The 20,563-nt window shown below is 35.3% G+C and overlaps 1 long non-coding RNA gene across 1 annotated transcript; it reads left to right on the top strand.

Moving 5' to 3' along the window:
- The first annotated feature begins 6,309 nt into the window (after positions 1 to 6,309).
- Positions 6,310 to 18,369, top strand: LOC127861023 (uncharacterized). Its single transcript, XR_008040024.1, has 3 exons — positions 6,310 to 6,639; positions 14,816 to 15,111; positions 17,374 to 18,369. It is a non-coding gene; the product is annotated as an uncharacterized LOC127861023 (long non-coding RNA).
- The last annotated feature ends 2,194 nt before the right edge of the window (positions 18,370 to 20,563 follow it).

Here is a 20,563-nt window from a genome sequence, read left to right as displayed (position 1 = left end):
TCATAGTTCAATTAACCAGAAAATAACTTTGAGATAACAGACATTCGTGTTATCTGATTTCTAACCAGAACACTCTGTGAGATAATAAGCTGACCCTTACCTTTGTAAGTCTAATCATATTTGTTTTAAACAATATATTTTATGTATTTAAAACTTAAGGAGGGATTTAAAATTGCTTTTGAGATATCCGATAGTTCGATATTTCCAACTTTGAAATGACAAGAGTAAAATGTACGTGTAATGATAGATTAAGTCGTAAATGAAAGTGATGTCGTAATTTATATGACGTCGTATATGTAGCAAATGCACTATTAGATGTAGTTATCATAGACGGATACAGAGGGTCGAATCAGGCGTACGGCTCTTCTACAATCGTCAGGGAAAAGTATTGCCGTCATATTACGCTCATTTAAAAACAAAGTAGCATACTGTTTTATGTTATCTATACACGCAACTCTGATTTCGGTAAACTATATTTGGTGAAACCGATATCAGAACTCTATGTATAGATCTACAATTTCGAGGCCCTCTTACCCTGAATCCAGGGCCTGTCCTGCCCCTGCTCTGTAATAAAACAATAGATACTCCAGGAAATAACTCTTGGGCTAACATGATTTGGGGGAATGTAACGGAGTTTACTTTCAAACATTATTGGACAAATAATCAAGATGTTGGTGTTACAAATATATTTATGTCTTACTGTAAAGAGCGTTTAAATAATCTTGTTATATACATGCATATTGGAACGCCGAAATCAATACATTTTCTAGAGCAGAGGTTATTTATCATATTGGAAATATACATTGCATTAATCTAAATATTTTAAAGATTACGATATATATTCAAATAAATCGTTGATAAAAATAATTATAATTAAGCCAAGACCTCGGCATTGTTTATATGTTTGTTCTTGTTCATTTATATAATACCACAGGCGGCTCCAGAGGCGGTGGTACCAACGCACGCCTCCCCTAAAAGCGTTAGAGAAAATTTAAATTATTGACGTAATATCACGCTAAGTTAAAATCAGTTTAGCCTACTGCGTAACATTATTTACTAAAGATCTACCAATTAAACTCTGGCCCCGAGGTTATACAACTTTAAGCATGCTCAAGGCAAAGTAAACTCAATAATTCTGGCTCTTTTTCTCGTTTCAATTTAGTTGGTAATTGGTCCAATAGAACCCAGAGCTATTGACCAAAGTATATATTGGTTAAGTTGATTAATGTCGAATCGTGAGCTGGAAACATTGAGTTTGTTTTTGATTGAGCATACTCAAAGTTTTATAACCTCAGGCTCTGGTGACGGTATCCCTAATTTGGGTATTCTGTAATAGAGCGCTCTATATAGATCTATTATTTTACCCCCCCCCCCCCTCTAACGCCAAATCCTAGAACCGCCCCTGTAATATTTCCAGATTTTCTCCTTTCATGCTGACCCAAATTCTGCTTTCTTAAATAGTTCGCGGAATGTTCTCGTATATTTCCAATGAGATAAACGTATACATACGTTTGACTCCCGCTCTGTCAAAGTCAGATATATCGAACTATCGGTTATACACATATGTATTTCAAAGTAAACCTTAAATCCCTTCTAAAGAAGAAGAAGTAGAAGAAGAAGAAGAAGTAGAAGAAGAAGAAGAAGAAGAAAAAGAAGAAGAAGAAGAAGAAGAAGAAGAAGAAGAAGAAGAAGAAGAAGAAGAAGAAGAAGAAGAAGAAGAAGAAGAAGAAGAAAAAAGAAAAGAAGAAAAAGAAGAAGAAGAAGAAGAAAAAAGAAAAAAAAGAAGAAGGAGTCACGCGCGGAACATTCCTATTAATACATTGAAATATTGAATTAATATTTATTGTTTTCATAAATACATTTGTTTTCAAGGGTGATACTAATACATGCCACACGAAGGATTTCATGCCACACAGACGTCATAGGGACGCCACACAAGAATAGGTACTATATAAGGACATTTTGTTTGTATTTTATGATAGAGTATGACATTTTATGATGTGAAAATTGTGAAAATAAAGTAAAATTTGAGTACTTTGTGAACATTTGAAAAAAAAATAGTTTTTTATGAAAAACATGCCCCTTTTAAAATACATGAACGCCACACAAAAACAGGGATCACAATCATTGTTTTTGCATATTATGATCGAGCATGTTATTTGAAGATGATATAGCAAAAATCGTGCAAAAAATTCGAGTACTTTGTGGACATTTGCAAAAAGCTTTTTAGGAAAAACATTCCAAATTTGAAAGACATTGATGCCACACAAAAATTGGGACCACATACAATCATTTTCTACTATGGCAAGCGAAATGCACATTAATTCCTTAAACCACGGTTTAACAGTTAACTTTATAGTTAATAGACTTGGAACCCGGGTTCAAATTGCCGTTTGCACATTATCTCCTTAAACTCGGGTTCAAGACTTTGAACCGCGGTTCAAAGTTTGTCTAAAAATAGATACAAATCTGTTATCTGAGACAACCAATCAGCGGAGCTTAAACCACAATTAGAAGGTAAATGCCGCGACTTCATTGGTCATCTCTTAGCTATAGGGTTAAGAGACTTTTAACTGCGGTTCAAAGTCTTAAACTGCATTAAGAGGCGCAGTATGCACATTAATTATTTAACAGTTAATAATATAGTTACGAAACATTGAACCCGAGTTCAAAGTGCCGTTTGCACATTAATTCCTCTCGTAACTATAAGTCTTAAACTGCGGTTCAAAGTCTTACACTGGAGTTAAGACGCGCGGAATGCACATTAATTATTTAACAGTTAACTTAAGGGTTAAGAGACTTTGAACCCGAGTTCAAAGTGCCGTTTGCACATTTATTCCTTAAACCCGAGTTCAAGAGTTTGAACCGCGGTTCAAAGTGTGTCTAAAGATTGATACAAATCTCTTATCTACATAATTCAGAGACAACCAAACAGTGGAGAAGAAGGCAAATTTCACGATTTCATTTGTCGTTTCTTAACTACATAGTTAAGAGACTTTGAACCGCGGTTCAAAGTCTTGAACCCGGGTTTAAGCAATTAATGTGCGAACCCGTGTTCAAAGTCTCTTAACTCTAGTTAACTGTTAAACCGTGGTTTAAGGAATTAATGTGCATTTCGCTTGCCATACATTACAATATATGATGAAATAAAACTTTTGTGCAGAATTTGAAAAAATACATGTATTTTAATCGTTTAGAGCTTCTTAAAAATGATTCTTAAGAAAACATGCCCCGTTTGAAAGGCATGGTCCTCACACAAAAAAGGGACCATAGACTACATTCAACTGGTCTATGCACTCACTTACAAATTTCCACATGACCTTTAACAAATTTAAGAAAGTGTACTTTTTAAAAGACACAAGTTCATTCTTAGGCGGACTTATTCTTAGTGAATGCACGTTTGCTTACGGATCCGTATACAGGTGATAGTATCGTGTTCAAACGAGTATATTTTAAGAAAAGTGTATTTTTTTATCTTTTCGTTAAAAATACCATCATTTGGCTTATATCTAGTTATGGCAGTAACCACTTTGACCTTTTTCCGGGTTTTCCTTTTGGCACTTTTGTGTGTAAAAAAAAAACATAAAAAAGGCCGACTTTGACCGCGATTTACAGGAAAACTCTGACCCTGCCATACAGTATATTTACATTGATAGAATTTTGGAGGTTCTTCTTTACAACGATACCATTATAATTCTTATCGGACGAATAATTATGCATTTATAATCATTTTTACCTTTTCCGGGTTTTACCTAAAAGATTTCCGGGTTTTCCGGATATTTCCGGGTTTTATACCTCGCCAATTAGTTATACAGGTAACAATATACTAAAAGATTTCCTTAACAAATTCAAAGTAAAACCAACCACTTCAAAGAAAAATAAAGTCAAACTTTTGCGCGTAGACACCCCCATACCCATACTTTTCTTTAAGAGCATGCGAAGCCGAATTGATTTAAACAATAAAAAAGATAGGTCATGCAGTATGTAAGAAAGAACTCGACGCGAATCAACTGTCACTGTTTTAAGGCCACCTTTTTACCGGTTGATCTCCAGTTGATGAGGGTTTCCCGCCATCTGTCAAAATCTCATGTAGTCTCCAGCCTATAAGCAAAACACTGAATTTGTAGTATATATATATTTATTTATTAAACATTCTAGGTCAAACGCATATAACAATATCACAATACATAAAAGCATAAAAACATAGTTACACCACTGTTATTATGACAGCTGTAGTTAGCAAATAATATATAAATATTTGATAAATTCAAATCTATATATATTATAACAGTTATAAAAATAAGTTATCAATTGTAATGCAATATTTGACCTTTGGATAACCCATTAAGCTGAAAGCTTATTTCCAATGGGGTCCATTAAAAGAACTAGAAATAAAATGATCAAGTTGTTATATGATCTAACTTACACACATATACTTTGGTGTTTGATTTAGAGAAAACATGTGAATAACCTAGCGTTTTGTCTCAATCCATCAACGAAACCAATGTTAACAAAAAATGAAAAAAAAAATACCAAACATGAGGTTTAACTATATACATATTATTGCAAATATGGAAACATTTCAATTCAAATAGTATATCACAGATTCCAATTGTTTCTATATCACAGTCATATTCATATATTAATAATACATATATATGTCCTCACTTATCTCAGTGTGTTTGTTTTGTATGTTTTTTAATAATCCTTTAAAAATTGTCAAATTTTTTCACTTTTTTGATGTCCTCTGGGAGGGAACACCAGTCTGTAGACCCAGAGTATTTGAATGTTTTTTTGAAATAAGTATTTGTTATAGTTAGTATTATGAAATTACTTTTTCCAGATCTTGATGATTTTTCAAAGTTCTCGCTGAGATATGAAGGACATTTTCCATAAAAAAAATTATGCATATAACTTAATTCAAGCTGTTTCACTCTGCTTTCAACATTTAACATTTTCAATTGTACAAAATCATCATTGGTAATAGAGGTTCTTGGTTCGTAATCTTTAATAAACCTAATAATTTTATTTTGCATAATTTTTTTTTTCGTTTTGGCTTTATTTAAACTATGGAACCAAGATGAACAACAATAATAAAAATGACATTGTAAAAGAGCTGAACTTAAAAGTTTTCTAGAATTAAAATCTAAACAAGTTTTGGGTCTGTATAAAAATGTAAGTTTTGCATTTTCTTTAGACACGATGTTATTTACAATATTGTCACCAGAAACAGTATCAACAATGTGAAGGCCTAATTAAATACTTAATCTTCTTATTATTTTTGATCGTATGGCTGGAGAAACTTTCAGTTTGCTTACTTTTCGTGTTGGCCCAAACATAATATACTAGTACTCTGTTTTGCCGAGATGTAGTGACAGCTTGTTATCCACTAGCCACTCAGAACAACATTCTAAAACAAGACCAAGCTTTTGGGATATAAAATCAGGATCTTTATGACTTAATAAAATTGTACTATCATCAGCGTATAAAATAAGTTTGCACTCTTTGTCTATGCTTATAATCATATCGTTCACGTAACAAAGAAAGAGAAGAGGCCCTAAAATACTGCCTTGTGGCACACCACACGAAACAGGGTTAGAACTAGAGGAAAACTTACCAATACTAACAATTTGACTTCTATCTCATAAGTAAGATTTAAACCAGTCGATCGTATGCCCAAAAGTTCTAATTTTCCAAAAAGAATATTGTGATTAACTGTATCGAAGGCAACACTGTTTTCCCTATCACATGCACACAGAAATATTCAAAAATAAAGTCATGGCAAGTGCCCATACAAAGAATTGTGTCTCCAAATAAATGAGGTTCCATTTTTAAGAGGGTATAGCACTCAAAAAATATTTAGTATATTGTAATCTACAATCTCCTACGCAGTGGTCTCCCTTATACTAGAAGAGACCCATTCGGTACCCCTCGCAGATTATTATAATCGGACTCGGGAGAAATACGGGTTGAAAGTAGTCCGCCCACGTGATACCATTCTAAGAATGTTACAACAACAAAAACAATAACAACGACGGCGTCCATAATTCCTGTAGAGTTTGTACTTGCTCTGGCTTCAGAGCATAGAAAATCCCCATTTTCATCTTTGCAAAATGTAAACAACTCGCAAAACCGGCCATGTTTGTTTTTACTATGTAATTTTGATTCGCGTAGGCCCGCGTAGGTAGACCGCAATACCGCTTCCGAAATGTGTATTCATACTATCTCCTTCGAGGTACTTATCCGATGTTTGACGGAAAGGGCCGAGAATGTGCGATTGGAAGAGACCGGGCGATTGCCAAAGGGAAGTAACTGCTGTGAGGAGTTTGCTAGTTATAAATATCGTCCAATCAAAATGGATCACGTCATTTTGAGGCAACCCCCTCAAGCGATTGACGTGAAACATCGGAAATTACCAATTGAACTAGGCCACGTCCGAATTGTCAGTTAACGTCACATGTATTATAACGCGACAAACAAGGAAGTGAACGCAGATTTACATATCTCAACGTCGGAGTCACGTGACATAATTGGGAATTCCGAAAACATGGTTGCCGGCCAGGGAAGGACGAAATTCATCATTTGCGGTGTTGGGGTTTTTGTCACGTATTTTTACTACGGCATTCTTCAAGAAGATATGTGAGTTTAATCATTGAGTGTAGGAGTTATATTTTTGGAAACGACTTGCACGTAAACGATCTCTCAACAGCTGTTGTTTACATCGTGTTTGTACATGTTTCGGATATGGTAGATTTCGGATAGCTAGTTAAGCATGACTGCTCTGATAGTCTAAGCTATTCTTACTCACTCAAACGTATCCGTAATACTCTGGTTAAAGTGAACATGCAACATCTTTATATCACTCTTTCAAAAACAGGTTATCAATTGAAGTGTAACATGTGTTTGTGGTCATAAGACATAACGTTATTTCACTGGATCGTGTTCCGTAACTCTCAGCGTTTTTCCTCTTTATAAAGGTGGTACTGTAAAACGGCACCATACCAATGAGACATTTTTTCCTAATTTTAAAATAAAAAATTCCCAATTCCGTGAAAAATCCTTTGTCAAGTCAACGCAGTCTACACAATAGTATTCACAACAACCCAACACTTAATCCAGTGTTGTCCAGACTTTCTGTATTCTCAGTACTGTATACAGAACAATAACTGCTTCAGTATTGAATCATCTAAAAGACTGTAACAATACCATGATTGATTTGAAATTACTTTTTAGGAAATGTCTTTTCAAACTCATTTGCGATATAAATTAGTTAAAACAAGCAACAACATTTTTAACCAAAATTAGAAGATTTCAATTGTCTCTACACTACAAAGGTGTTAAACAAAAATCACTAGCTTTCCATGCGGTAACGTGCCTTGGCAGCATAAACTTTCAAAGTTTTAGGAAATTGATTAAATAATAATTTGTTAAAACGCTTAACATTTGGAAATAAAAAAATTGACAATATTAAGCATGAAATGCACAACTTCCCTAAGTATAAAACAAGGTTGCCATCATCAGTCTCCTAAGTAACTGGCCACGATTGTCTCGTTTAGGAGTACACCATATTCAGCACTGATAGTGTTGTAGGTAAAGCAACACCAACAAACTGCCACAAAACCACTGAAAATATCCATTGATAGTGACACTGGGTTATTCACACTTAAATGATTCGCAATCGTTCGCACCTTCTATGCTGTGGAGCCTTAACCTTATACTACTCTTTAAATAGTATGCAACATATTTCGGTGTAAAATCAAAACAGCAAAACAAATTACTGGCACTGAATACCACTCGCGTATTTATACAGTGCTGACTTTAAAAATTGGGGATAATGTATCAAATATTGAGTCCAGTGCATAGTTGTCAGATATTGATTATAGCAACGTTTCATCGACAGTCGAGTCTGCTGAGGCAAAGCTGGTACAGGAAGGTTATGAGGCTCCGAGTCCGATTTAGACAGTTTAACACCGCTTCAGCTTAAAAAAGTGTTAATTATAATAAACTCATTTTTTTAGTGTTAATAGAAACAGGATTTCACAGTTTTAATATGCACATTTTTAGTTACATACATGTTTTATAAAGTTTTCAGCATTATTTATTAATTGATGAAAACACCACTGTCACAGCGCAACCATTAGTAGATGTCCGGGCGTAAATTACACCCGAAAACAGCAGTTGTACGTCCATTATACAAAAGGTTGCAGTCCCTTGGACCTCTGATAATCTGCATGTATGCTATTTTCATATACACAACATGTACAAATGTCAACAGAAAATCTGGTCATTCAGTCCGTTTACTCCGCCTAAGAGCTACTGTTTTCAATGAATTTCTCAGCGAGTGGCCAATATTGTTTTTTCCAGCAGTAAAGCAAATTCATCTTGGTAAGCCCATCAACCAATCAGCGCACAGGCAGCCAAATTGCCGACCCCATGTGAAACTGTTTCAAATAACTGTACATTTCTCAGGTTATTACTGACCTTATCTCAACGAATGTAGCACTGTAGATTAAGCGTAATAAACTATTTTTTTTTTGTTAGAGAACAAGTTTCCAATTTAAAAAAAGCTCTACGATTTTCTACCAAAATAAAAGATACTAGTGACCTCTGCGCTACCAAGTGTTTATTCAGCAATTGAATATTAAAGTCCACGCATTCCCAGAGGAAGAATGACGTGATGTTGTACATGAAGTCTAATTTTGGCATGATTTTCATCTGTACATGAAATACACAAAAAAAGTGTCTTTGTTGCTAGAATTTTCTTAACTTTCCGTGAATAATGAAATCTGAAAATGATTTCGGATAACACATTTAATTTTACGCATTTGAAAATAATTCAATTGAATATATGCATTTTGTTATACAAATGGTCATACCACATAATGTAATATGCACCAGTAGGTAAATAGCGTGTTTTGAGATTGCAAAACTATGCATACATATTGATCTACATGAATGAATGACCTGACAAGTTATATCATGATCCGGAATGAAGTGTACTTGGTAAAATTTAAAGAAAAACACGTTTTTTTTCTCACAAATTCACTTCCACTTTCGCAAACTTTTCTGAATGGAGGTACATGTTGCATTTTAGATTTAGTCATTGATTGGGTAATTACTAAATATTAATGGTTCTCGATGCTCTCAAATGGGGTCGGGTGATTCATGCATGGTCAGTGGAAGTTCCACAATTTAATTTGTATATGCACTTGCATAAAATGGCGCATGTTTGTGTTTACGAAATTCTTTAACACATTCATCATCAATATTGGCCTTATTTTGGTTTTGAAAATCATAATAATAATGGATTTCCGGGTAATGGCTAGAACATGCAAAGATCTATCAATATAATATGTTTATTTATAGATCTTTGGAACATGTTTGTATCCATGGATATCACATTCGGATGATTCGGAAGGGTCTATTGAAATTATAAAATTAGAGTGGGACTTCAAAATTTATGTGGGGCATGTAAAAAAATTCACGCTTGGACATCAGGACTTCCAACTTTTAAATGCTTTTAAATGCTAGCGGAAGCGCTGTCACTGATTTTCCCAATTTGAATGGAACTGGCACCATTCCCAACGTAGTGAGGAAAAACGCTGACTCTGAAATTAAGCAGAATTATGACCCTGTTTGCACGTAGAGCATATTTGTTCACTATAATTTCTAAGTGCTTCAGCTAGGAAGAGAAGGGCTTCTGAGGATATGGCCGATTTGCCTTTATTTGATCTAATCTAGCATTTTTCCTCACCCTTTTGGGAATGGTACCAGTACCAGTCAAATTGGGAAAACTTGCGTCATTTTCATCCAAATTGGATTAATTATGCTGAAAACTTTATAAAACATGTTGAAATAAAAAAATTCATATTAACATCAAAGTGATGAGTGATTTCCTGGGAAAATCACTGAGAAATCCTGCACTTAACAATGAGTTTATTAAACTAAAAACCCTTTTGACTGAAGCCTTGCTTCAGAATATCAACTGGCTATTTTGGGACTTTGAACCTCATGTTCTGTAGGATAACCAGCCTCTGAATTAACCCTTTCAGTGCGGGAACCGAATTTTGAAGGCCTTTGCAAACAGTCTGGATCCAGATGAGACGCCACAGAACGTGGCGTCTCATCAGGATCCAAACTGTTTGCTATTCTGATAGTATTCTTTGAAAAAAAGCGAAGAAAATGCTAATTTTAGAAATTCAGCAGACAACATTTTAGCAGATGTCAAATTTCCCAGCATGCAAAGAGTTAGCCAGGTTCCTGATAAGCTTGAGCGGACTGCAGAGGCTGATCTGGGGCATGCATTATTCAATATTCATTAAGCCATGTTTTACCAAAGCGCGGCTTAAATTAAATGTAATTGGAAAGTTCATTTCTTATGCATTGTTACACATAAGACTTAGTTTTTCCTAAAACATTGCATTCTTTGACTTAGTTTTTCCTAAAACATTGCATTCTTTGACTTAGTTTTTCCTAAAACATTGCATTCTTTGACTTATTTTTTCCTAAAACATTCCATTCTTTGACTTAGTTTTTCCTAAAACATTGCATTCTTTGACTTAGTTTTTCCTAAAACATTCCATTATTTGAGCTTAAATGTACAGCTCTAAGACCAAGATTACCGCATGAGCTGGGACAGCAGGGCTTAATGCATGTGCTTACTGTAATAACTCTTAGTATTCGGACACTCTCAAGTTTTCAGACAACCTCTTTTTTTGCCAAAATAATTATTTTTCGTGACTCTTAATTTTCAGACATTCGGGTTTTCGTCCATTTTTAATGTCTCTTAATTTTCGGACAGTATATTTTACCGCGATATTCTACAGACTTCAGTCCTGTTTTTGCTTATCTTTTGACACTCTAATCATGGATTTTTACAACCCGATTAAGGTTAAAAAATCTGATAGAGGAGTCCCTGAGGGAAATGGTCCATAACATTTGCGTAACTGGGTGAATAACCATGTATACAGTAGAAAGTAATGTATTCACCCAACAGCATTTTTAAAACAGTGTCGTCCTATTAAACAAATACCTAGGTCTTAACTCGTGTATTAAAGTATGTTTTTTGTTTTTATGTTTTGTTATATATCATTACAGGCAACTGTTAACAAAGCTGCGAAGTTCTATTTATTTATTTTAAGCAGAAAAAGAAAATTAATCACAAGAAAATTATTGTACAATGATTTATGGCATTTATTTCAATATTATTATAATTTTCAGACACCTTAATTTTTGTATCTAAATTTTCGGACACCTGTAATTTTTTAATATTTTTCTTATCTAAACATTCGGACACTAAAAAAATTAATTATTTTTAAGTGTCCTAAAACATAGAGTAATCAGGTAAATGGGCGCCCCAGATTAGCCTGTGCAGTTTGCAACACTTTAAGCCTAAACTGCATGTTTGCAAAAATGAGACTTCATTTAAACGAAAATACCATAAAAGTGGCAAGTGTTGTCCCTGATAAGCCTTTGCACACTGCACAGGCTGATCTTGGGCGACACTTAATGCACAGACTGATCTTGGGCGACACTTAATGCACAGGCTGATCTTGGGCGACACTTAATGCACAGGCTGATCTTGGGCGACACTTAATGCACAGGCTGATCTTGGGTGACACTTAATGCACAGGCTGATCTTTGGCAACACTTAATGCACAGGCTGATCTTGGGCGACACTTAATGCACAGGCTGATCTTGGGCGACACTTAATGCACAGGCTGATCTTGGACGACACTTAATGCACAGGCTGATCTTTGGCAACACTTAATGCACAGGCTGATCTTTGGCAACACTTAATGCACAGGCTGATCTTTGGCAACACTTAATGCATAGGCTGATCTTGGACGACACTTAATGCACAGGCTGATCTTTGGCGACACTTAATGCACAGGCTGATCTTGGGCGACACTTAATGCACAGGCTGATCTTGGGCAACACTTAATGCACAGGCTGATCTTGGGCAACACTTAATGCACAGGCTGATCTTGGACGACACTTAATGCACAGGCTGATCTTGGGCAACACTTAATGCACAGGCTGATCTTTGGCAACACTTAATGCACAGGCTGATCTTTGGCAACACTTAATGCACAGGCTGATCTTGGGCGACACTTAATGCACAGGCTGATCTTTGGCAACACTTTATGCACAGGCTGATCTTTGGCAACACTTAATGCACAGGCTGATCTTGGGCGACACTTAATGCACAGGCTGATCTTGGGCGACACTTAATGCACAGGCTGATCTTTGGCATCACTTAATGCACAGGCTGATCTTTGGCAACACTTAATGCACAGGCTGATCTTTGGCAACACTTAATGCACAGGCTGATCTTTGGCAACACTTAATGCACAGGCTGATCTTGGGCGACACTTAATGCACAGGCTGATCTTTGACAACACTTAATGCACATGCGTAGGCTGATCTTGGGCCACACTTAACCCTTTGCATGCTGGGAAATTTGTCATCTGGTAAAATGTTGTCTGCTGAATTTATAAAATTAGCATTTTCTTCAATTTTTTTCAAAAACCACTATCAGAATAGCAAACAGTTTTGATCAAGATCAGACACCATGTCTGATCTTGATCCAAACTGTTTGCAAAGGCCTTTAAAATTCCGTTCCAGCGCTAAAAGGGTTAATGCACATGTGTTAAGCTCAGTATTACTAGATCAAGGTTGATGTAGATGGAAGTAATATTATTACAACCTAGTCACTCCTTTATATTTGTAGTGTATTCCTAATTGGGAAAGTGCTGTTTTCCGGTATTTTATAAAGAAGGAAAAACATTGCTGCAGTATAATGAATGTAATGTACAGAAATTATGATAATTTGTGTTGTTTTTGCCTTATTCAACGGTATTTTAGTCATTTTACAAAGGTCATTAACCACTTATCTTCTTGGTCCTGGGTAAGCTGGTATACGTCATTACAAAAGCTGTCAAAGCTCCAGAGAATTAATCATATACTACATGTAGTAAATGGCTTTTTACAATTTAAGGTGGCCAATTGTGACCCAGGAGTTTTATACAGGATTTTATCTAGGTGCACTTTAAAACACTGTAAAAGGGGTAAAATTTATTCAAATTGGAATAATATTATATGAATATCCATATTGTGAATCAGTAAATACATGAATGGTGTGTCACATTGTATGACTTTGATTTATGAAGATAATAATTAACCATCTAAATTTATTACAAAATTGCTTTTCTTGAAAATAAAAGAAGACATTAAAACACTGTGCACATGCATCGTTAACCCTCTTACATTGGTTTGAGGATATTATTTCATTTGATACAGTGAATATTGGAGAAGTAATTAAAGCTGCAGTATTCATGTGAGATGCAGGACAGACGGCATCCATGATTAAGAAATAAAACACCATCGGACCAACAGAAAACAGCTGTTGTGGAAAAATCAGTGTTAGATTTTGGGATAAACAGCTGACTGCTGTTTTTCGCAGTTGAGTTTGTTTGATATTGATTGGAAGTAAAATACTTGAATTGAATGGGATGTAATTATTTTGGTTGTTTTGTGTGTTTAGTAAGAGCCACTGAATTCATTCATGCAATTAAATTGCATAGCTTGCTATTTGTTTGATGGGATATATACTTATTTTTTTAACATTGGTGTACTTTACTTTTCTCGGTTTGTGTTTGACCTAGAGCACATTGTGAATATGTTTTTTTAGAAACTACAGGACCGTGATAGTGAAGTACACATTACTGAAAGGAAAGTCAATAGCCTATAATATGGAGTTGAGAGAGATCTGCGGTATTAAGGCTGTACACTAGTGGTTCTAATGAACAGATGGCGGAAGTTTGCATCGTGCATGCCTTGCTGTGCGAAAACTGGGCTTAATGCATGTGCATAAAGTTTTTCCCAGATTAGCCTCTGAAGTGCTCACAGGCTAATCAGCGATGACACTTTCTGCTTTAACTGCTTTCAGTTAATGATAAAACAGTATCTTTATGTTGCCAAAACTTTGCTCATAATATCATTCTAATTATTGTCTTAACCCTAGTTATATCAATTTATTACATAATATTTTATTTTTCCTGTGTTTTAATATCGTAGCCTGTATTGTTTTATTGCTTAAGTTTCTTACAGCATTTTTATTTATATTACACAGTTTTAGATTATTAATCATTTAATTAATGCTGCATAAAAGTATCAATCACGCTTATTTTTATCAATTGCATGTATATTTATATGTTTTGTACAACGCCATTGAATATAATTATATAAATAGGCGTTTCATCAAATTAGCAAGTTTCAAGTTTTAATGGTATTTGTCGTTTAAATGAAGTCTATTCTCTTTAAAAATCCAGAGAGCAGATCATTCAACCATTTGTCTTAACAGAAAATCAGTTTTGCAGAAAAATCAGTGCAACTATGAAATCTAAATGATAAACAGCTGGCTGCTGACTGTTTCGCAGTTGAGTCGATTTTATCTGAACTGGTTGTTATAATATATTTGAAGTTAGTTCTGGCAACCATAACTTTAAATATCGCTTTTTATGATTTTTGACTGGCTCGACTAAATACAGGTCTGTCAATACTATATAAACTGTACGCTGAAGTTTCTTTAGCTAATTTGAAGTGTGTGGGAAGTAATTATTTTGAATGTTGAGTGTGTTTAGTAAGAGGCACTGAATTCATTTATGCAACTAAATTGTAAAGCTTGCGATTTGCATCATTTAATTGTGTCGTTTGTGATCTTTGCAATCTTTGCCGTACTTTAGCTTTCTTGCTGTATGTTTGTCCTGGAGCACATTGTAAAAATGTTTTCATGGGTTTTCAACAACTGCAGGACCTAGATTGTGAAGTACACATTACTTGACGGAAAGTCAATAGCCTGTTATAGACTGTAGTTTAGTGGGCCTAGGGTCTGCATGATCTGAATTAAGGCTACACACAAGTGGTTTAGAGGTCTTAATTAACGGGTGGGGGCAGTGTGGGTAGTGTAATGACTGAAGTACGTATAGATTTGAGTGACACGGACAAGGAGTTGAGTGTAACCAAATGGATGAGGATACGCCTAGTGTTCGTTTGTGCGTGTGGGATTATCGTGTTTCATTTGATGCTGGGCATTCTTCAAGAAGATATGTAAGACATGGTGGCTTTTGATAATTATTTTTAGCTCATCTATTTTTTGAAAAAAAATTATGAGCTATTGTCATCACCTTGGCGTCGGCGTCGGCGTTGGCGTTGGCGTTGGCGTCCGGTTAAGTTTTGCGTTTAGGTCCACTTTTCTCAGAAAGTATCAATGCTATTGCATTCAAACTTGGTACACTTACTTACTATCATGAGGGGACTAGGCAGGCAAAGTTAGATAACTCTGGCGTGCATTTTGACAGAATTATGTGCCCTTTTTGTACTTAAAAAATTGCAAATTTTGGTTAAGTTTTGCGTTTAGTTCCACTTTTCTCAGTAAGTATCAATGCTATTGCATTCAAACTTGGTACACTTACTTACTATCATGAGGGGACTGGGCAGGCAAAGTTAGATAACTCTGGCATGCATTTTGACAGAATTATGTGCCCTTTTTATACTTAGAAAATTGACAATTTTGGTTAAGTTTTGTGTTTAGGTCCATTTTATTCCTTAAGCATCAAAGCTATTGCTTTCATACTTGCAACACTTACTAACTATCATAAGGGGACTGTGCAGGCAAAGTAATGTAACTCTGACTGGCATTTTGACAGAATTATGTGCCCTTTTTATACTTAGAAAATTGAAAATTTGATTAAGTTTTGTGTTTAGGTCCACTTTATTCCTACAGTATCAAAGCTATTGCTTTCATACTTGCAAGATTTATGAACTATCATAAGGGGACGGTGCAGGCAAAGTTATGTAACTCTGACTGGCATTTGGACGGAATTATGGGCCCTTTATACTTAGAAAATTGAAAATTTGGTTAAGATTTATGTTTTGGTCACTTTACCCCTAAAGTATCATAGATATTGCTTTCATACTTGGAACACTCACAAACTATCATAAGGGTACAGTAAAAGGACAAGTTGCATAACTCTGGTTGTCATTGTTACGGAATTATGGCCCTTTTTTGACTTAGTAACTTTTAATATATGGTTAAATTTTGTGTTTCGATCCACTCGAAGTATCAAGGCTATTGCTTTCAAACTTCAAATACTTACATGCTATCATGAGGTTACTGTACCTGGCAACTTGAATTTTACTTTGACCTTTGAATGACCTTGACTCTCAAGGTCAAATTATTAAATTTTGCTAAAATTGCCATAACTTCTTTATTTATGATTAGATTTGATTGATACTTTGATGAAACTACTCTTACCTGACATACCACAATAGACTTCACCCAAACCATCCCCCGTGCCCTCCCCCCCCTCCCCCCCCTCCCCCCCCCCCTAATTTTTTTTTTTTTTTTTTTTTTTATAAGATCATCTCACAAATGACCACCACACCCTCACACTATACCCCCACCCCACCCCCCCCACCCCCCCCCCCAAATTTTTTTTTTGATTTTTTTTTTTTTTTTTTTTTTTTTTTTTAAGATCATCTCACAAATTATCACCACACCCTCACACTATACCCCCCCCCCCCCGATTTTTTTTTTTTTTTTTTTTTTTTTTCGCTTTTTTGGAAGATAATGTAATAAATGTCCACAACCCCACACTATACACCCCTCTTCACTCCACTCCTCCCTCCTTTGTGATTGAAAATGAGAGTCCCTTCACCTTTAAAAAGAAAATAGATGAGCGGTCTGCACCCGCAAGGCGGTGCTCTTGTTTATTATTTTCCATGATCGCCATAATAGAAATGAGCCTCTTTCAGAGAAAAAAGGGTTTAATTTGTACGCGTTAAGTCTTGTCCTAGATTATCCTGTGAAGTCTGCAAAGGCTAATCAGGAACATATTTTTCGAATTTTATGAAATTTTTTGTTTGATGTCTTGGCAGAAAGTGTCACCTTATGCGTATGAATTATGCCAGGTTTTATCATTGTGCGGCCCGAATGAATTGCGTTGATTGGGAATCATAGATTGAGTTCCCTTTTTTCCTGAACCAAAAAAATAAAAATAATTATGGATTTAACGTTGTATTAGTTTATATCTTGGTAAATGAATAAATATGAGTTTCTCTTGGATATGTTTTTGAAATACCTGTGAATAATGGGCAATAGTAACAAAAATGAACAATTTATCAACACTGTTGGACAAGACCGTTTTTTTATGTTTCTTATTTCTTTCTATGTATAGGCCCTTTTGATATACATCTAATTTTATTTATGGCAATCATGATTGACTATAATTGTTTATGTATTATGTACATTGTTTAAAAAAACATTTGTCAATTATATTTTAATGAGGTTTCTTCTAAATGAAAATCCAGTGTAGGCGGAAAAGGTTGGCCCTGATTAGCCTTTGTGGACTATACAGGCCTACCTGGGATTACATGTAACTATACAGGCCTACCTGGCATTACACTTAACTATACAGGCCTACCTGGGATTACACGTAACGCACATGCATTAACCCTTTGTGGACTATACAGGCCTACCTGGGATTACACGTAACGCACATGCATTAACCCTTTGTGGACTATACAGGCCTACCTGGGATTACACGTAACGCACATGCATTAACGCTTTTCCACTCAGAAGCAAATTGAAAATGGCTATGTGCAAACAGCATGAAACCAGAACAGCCTGCGAGTAACTCTCAGTCTGTTCAGGTTTTATTATGTTTGCTGCTCATCAGTATCTCAGGGATGGAAATGAAGCTTTTAAAACTTGAATCCAGTAAGAACATTTTTAAATTAAATTTAACTTTCTAAGGGACTACAAATGCGTAAAAATACATATCTAAGTGATAAAGTGTAAAGCCCTGTTTTTCCAGAAAACTGCCTATCTCTGCAATGTTTCTACAGAAAGCTGCCTATCTCTGCAATGTTTCTACGGAAAAGCTAATCTGGATTCCTGTAATTGCTCCAAAAATAACTTGTACAACTGAGGGCGGATTTCATAATCTCAATAATCCCTAATGTCAGCTCATAATTTTTGTGCAACAGCGCAAATAACACCGCTGCGGCGGAGTCTTTGGATAGTCAATTTTCTTATACAATAGCAGTCACACGTGTCTTTTGTTGTTTCCACTTTCGAATCATGCTTATCGATAGTAAGGCCTTCCACCTTAACAATATTTGATACTTCAATGATAGCGCAACAGCTGTTATAGATTGGAATTTATTGCAATAAATTACTTTTACTGCTGTAATGGCACCTGCGACATTCATTGTATATGACAGCATTTGCATTAATTAAGAAGTATTTAAAAATCTGATAAAACATGGTAATTTATATCATATTAAATTTAAACTAAAATCAAACCCTGGTCTGTTTCTTATATATATATATATCATCTTAATTTTGGAAATTTCAATAATTTGGAGAATAAAATCTGAATACTTGTAATTAACTACCTGCATAGTATTTTTTAGCTCGGCTGTTTTCGGAGAGGTGTCGTGCTTAAACCTTTAAATTGGCTCTAAAATTAAAGTGCTTCCACCTACAACTTTGAAACTTCATATGTAGATGCACCTTGAGTTCTACACACCACACCCATTTTTGGGTCACTAGGTCAAAGGTCAAGGTCACTGTGACCTTTAAAAAAAATTCTGACAAGCTTTCATTTATTCAAAACTGCACCCGCAGCCTTTGGCACCTCTTAAGCAGTGCTCTTGTTTGTAGTTGGGTACCTAAGATCAATATTGAAAATGTGATTAACAGAACATAAATGTGTGTGCGGTTTTTGTTTCTGTATAAGCCATGAACATGGTGGCACTTAATTGATAGAACTAATCAGATAATTTGTAAAAACTATTTTTTTGTTACAGAACAAAAAGTGAACGTCATGGGTCTACAAAGAAATGTATACATGCACAAAGGATGGTTAATATATCAATATGACTGAGTTTGTTTCTTACAGATGCTGCAGCAGCAGAAAAGCAAGTACCATTCAACAAACCATTATTAGACTCGAGAATAGAGAGCATGTATATAATAAAAGTATTGGCCTACATGTAGAAATGACATGTAGACATGGTATCCATGTTTTTCCAACATGGTCATAAAAAATGCAAATTTCTCCACAAGAAATAGTTTTCTGGAGAAACCCTGCTGAGAGTTTATGGCAGACACGTGTAAATTTGTTTAAATCCTTTGATAATTGTAGTGGCTTGCAAATTAAAGCAGTTTTTCTCCCCTAAATGCCTGAACATGGCCCATTTTGCCCGATCTTCTACTTCAGGGAGCCACATTTCGCTCATTTTTTAAGAAAATTTGTCAGGATAATTTCTGCATGTAGGCCAATACCATTGTTATCAAAGTATATTGTTGTTGTTTCAAATTGAACTTAGAAAATTTTAATTTTTCCAGTTTACTTTCCATATGTAAGTTCATGGTAAAATACCGAACACTGCTCCAATGGTTAATATATCAATATGACTGAGTTTGTTTCTTACAGATGCTGCAGCAGCAGAAAAGCAAGTACCATGGCCTGTATTCAACAAACCATTATTAGACTCGAGAATAGAGAGTAGACTTGGAACAATAAAAAATCACTTCTCACCTTAAATATTGATTGCTCTGGCTAGGTTATGCCTGAATGGAAGGGTACCATGCCCGGCCCTTTTGAAGCCTCGCCCTGCCCTTATGAGGCCCCGCCCCCTGCCCTTTTAGTTTTTTTTTAGACATATTATAATTTATTAATCTTGTATAACATTGATATTTATTTATTACTCATTTTAGATATTTTATTTTCATGGTTTAATAATAATTGGAAATAATCTAACAATTATTCATAATATAAAAATGAATATCCAACATTAAGCATTCCAGACATGACTGTGCGCTCGAAAGTGCCCTTTAGACAAAATACTGCACCCTTCAAAGTGCCCTTTTGACAAAACTACAGTGCGCTTTTGACAAAAAACTGCGCACTTAAAAGTGCCTTTTTGACAAAATACTGCGGGCTTGAAAGTGCCCTTTTGACAAAATACTGTGGGCTTGAAAGTGCCCTTTTGACAAAATTCTGCGGGCTTGAAAGTGCCCTTTTGACAAAATACTGTGGGCTTGAAAGTGCCCTTTTGACAAAATACTGTGGGCTTGAAAGTGCCCTTTTGACAAAATACTGCGGGCTTGACAGTGCCCTTTTGACAAAATACTGTGGGCTTGAAAGTGCCCTTTTGACAAAATACTGTGGGCTTGAAAGTGCCCTTTTGACAAAATATTGCGCGCTTAAAAGTGCCCTTTTGACAAAATACTGCACGCTCAAAAGTGCCCTTTTGACAAAATATTACGTACTTAAAAATGCCCTTTTGACAAAATACTTCGCGCTTAAAAGTGCCCTTTTGACAAAATAGACCCCTGCCCTTTTCAAATCCTAGCTGGAGCACTGATATTGATAGGCTACCTATGGCACGTTTAGTAGCAATAAATTGTTGTAAACAGTGACACACAAAATTTGAGGCGGTTCATGCCAAGTTTGTCTCAAATTTGAAGCAATTATTGAATATATCAACT

This window comes from Dreissena polymorpha, chromosome 15 (genome assembly GCF_020536995.1).
Source record: "Dreissena polymorpha isolate Duluth1 chromosome 15, UMN_Dpol_1.0, whole genome shotgun sequence".
NCBI lineage: Eukaryota > Metazoa > Mollusca > Bivalvia > Myida > Dreissenidae > Dreissena > Dreissena polymorpha.
Note: the sequence above shows the minus strand (reverse complement) of the source record. Positions and strands in the feature narration are given on the sequence as shown.